At 37.5% G+C, this 2,871-nt stretch overlaps 1 protein-coding gene across 1 annotated transcript in view; it reads left to right on the top strand.

Moving 5' to 3' along the window:
- Nucleotides 1-2,871, top strand: part of LOC109242917 (DNA-directed RNA polymerase III subunit 1-like) — a gene marked incomplete at its 5' end in the record, with an annotated part of 7,930 nt that overhangs the window by 1,411 nt on the left and 3,648 nt on the right.

The raw sequence follows: 2,871 nt of genomic DNA, 5'->3' as shown, positions 1-2,871 counted from the left end.
AAAAGAAATTTAATCTTTCTGAATTTTATGATTAATACTGTCAACACATAGAAGTTAATATATAGCATTTTACATTCAAATATTCTTGAATTAAGTTAGTCAAGCACTTTTTTGTCGCAAGTAAGCCTGTCCACGGATGCTAGGTTGTATCAAAGTTGTATATATACACATTCTGTAACACCTGTTCAAGAGGAATACCTTGTTGCAAATTTGCAATTGAATCCTGAAATACCATCATGGTTCGACACAATTATTTCATATAGGTCTTACTCTAGTAGTGTTTACAAAATAATTGCAAAGCTGATGGCTGAAAGCTGGTATCAGATAGTCAGAATGCCTTTGTAAAGGCAGGCACATTGTTGATGCTGCTATGGTAGCAAATGAATGCTTGGAGTATCTATTCAAAAGAAAGATCAAAGGAGTGGCTTGCAAGCTAGATTTGGAAAAGGCATATGACCACGTTAATTGGTCATGTTTACTATATCTCATGAAGCAAATGGACTTTGGTGAAAGATGGATTGGGTGGATAAAATATTGTATATCCACAGTTAACTTTTCAGTCCTGATTAATGGATGTCCTCAGGGTTACTTCAAGTCTTACAGGGGGCCAAGGCAGCGGGATCCTTTGTCTGCTTATCTATTCTTGCTGATGATGGAGATTCTAAGCATCCTGCTTGAAAAAGCAGAAAATTTGGGATGGATCAGAGGGTTGAAGTGTAGTAGAAGTGAGGGAGAAGACTTCCAATCTCACACATACTTCATGCAGATGATACTTTGATTTTGTGTGAAACTGAGATAGATCAAATTTTACATCTTAGAGGAGTTCTATTATGCTTTTGAAGCTGTCTCAGTATTTAAAGTGAACTCGGCGAAGAGTAATGTGTTCAGTATTAATGCAGAACATTGCATTGGTGATTTGGCAGACATTATTGGTTGTAAGGTGGAGCAGCTCCCTACGGCTTACTTAGGCCTGCCTTTAGGAGCTAAAAAGAATGACCAGAAGAATGTGGCAGGGAGTTCTGGACAGGTGTAGGAGTAAACTTGGTCTATGGAAGAAACGGCACTTGTCATTTGGGGGAAGACTTACACTGGTTAACAGTGTATTGGATGGTATGCCTACTTATTTGATGTCAATAATTAGAATGCCAACAACAGTGGAGAAAAAATTGAGTGCTATGCTAAATAAATTCCTTTGGGAAGGTAATGCTGATAGAAGGAAGCTCCACTTGGTTAAGTGGCAGGAAGTGATGAAAGGAATAAAAGGAAAAGGTTTGGGTGTAAGGAATTTAAGGCTGCACAACAAAAGCTTATTATTTAAGTGGCTTTGGAGATATAATCATGAAAGTAATAGGTTATGAAACAACTCATAGATGTCAAATATGGCAGGAAGGATTTTTGGACTCCTCGTGCAGTCCAATCCTCTCCTAAAGGGGGAGTTTGGAGCACTATCAGTAGTCTATGGATTGAATATAGTCAGTTTGTAAACTTGGAGCTGGGGAGTGGTAATAATATCCAATTCTGGACTGATGTATGGATGGGGAATGGAAGTCTCAAATCAAAATTTCCAGTTTTATATCGATGCTCCACTCACAAGAATGGGAAGGTAGCCGACTTTTACTCAAGTAATGGCTGGGCAGTTGATTTTCAGGAGGGGTCTTAATGACTGGGAAGTAGATGAATTCGCTCAGTTAATGCAATTGCTGGACAGTGTCAGTTTGGACAGCAATAGGAGAGATTCAATTATTTGGGCAGCAAGCAATGATGGGAAATTCACAGTTAGTAGAGGTTATACTCTTTTACAGAAGCAACAGGGGAGGTATGAATCTGATTGGCCATGGAAAGCAATATGGAAATGAAAAGCTCCTGTTAAAGTAGCATGTTTTGGGTGGGTGGCAGCAAAGGAAGCTTGTTTAACTCAGGATAATATCCAGAAGAGAGGAACTATTTTAATTAATAGATGCTATATGTGTGAAGAAGAATTAGAAACAGTCAATCATCTCCTCATTCATTAAGTGGCAAGACAGGGTTGGGAGCTATTCCTTGATTTGTATGGTATTAAATGGGTAATGCCACAAAATGTAAAAGTCTGCTGAAGACATGGCAATAGATTTAGTATTTAGATCCCTTATCAACCTGATATCGTTTTTCTTTGTTATCAATGTGTCAAACATATTTTTTTTTCTGATCAAGTCCACGTTCAACTATATTGTCCCTCTCTACCAAGGAAACAGATGATACTAGATTTTGCGTGCTGACATTTCCAAGTTTAAGCATAAGTTTTCATTGATAACCCAAAAGCCAAGCACTCTGATAATGCTGGTCATTGTTTATCAAAAAAGATAATGCTGGTCATTAAAAATTGATCTTTCTTACAAAAGCTGCTTTCTTGTGTAAGGAGTCTATGAAATGTATCATTCTTTATTCATCATATACTGCACCAGAGGGCTCGCATGCTAGGACATATCAGTTATAAGGTAAGCAAGGCATAGCCTTCCTTTTAAAACATCTCCTATTTTTTTTTTTTGAAAAGGTAACATATCTATTATACTAATTAAATCATCAGCACAAAAATTGTGCTGGGAGTCAAAATGTACATCATGTAGAACTTAGGCAAAAACCAAAAGCGTAACATCCTTCCTCTCACAAGGAGCCTAAGACTTCTATGATTGAATCATGGTCATCAATATATTCTAATTTACACCAATAACTAAAAAGAAGAGTACAATTCATCTTAATCTTCTGTGTAGAGCTGCTTGTATCTTCAAAGCATCTTGCATTCCTCTCCTTCCATACTGTCCACCAAATAGCTGCTGGGACAATTTCCATCTGTCTTTGTTTGAGGTAATTTCCCCCGTGTATTCCAACTTTCCA

This window comes from Nicotiana attenuata, unplaced genomic scaffold (genome assembly GCF_001879085.1).
Source record: "Nicotiana attenuata strain UT unplaced genomic scaffold, NIATTr2, whole genome shotgun sequence".
In the NCBI taxonomy this organism is placed as follows: Eukaryota; Viridiplantae; Streptophyta; class Magnoliopsida; order Solanales; family Solanaceae; genus Nicotiana; species Nicotiana attenuata.
Note: the sequence above shows the minus strand (reverse complement) of the source record. Positions and strands in the feature narration are given on the sequence as shown.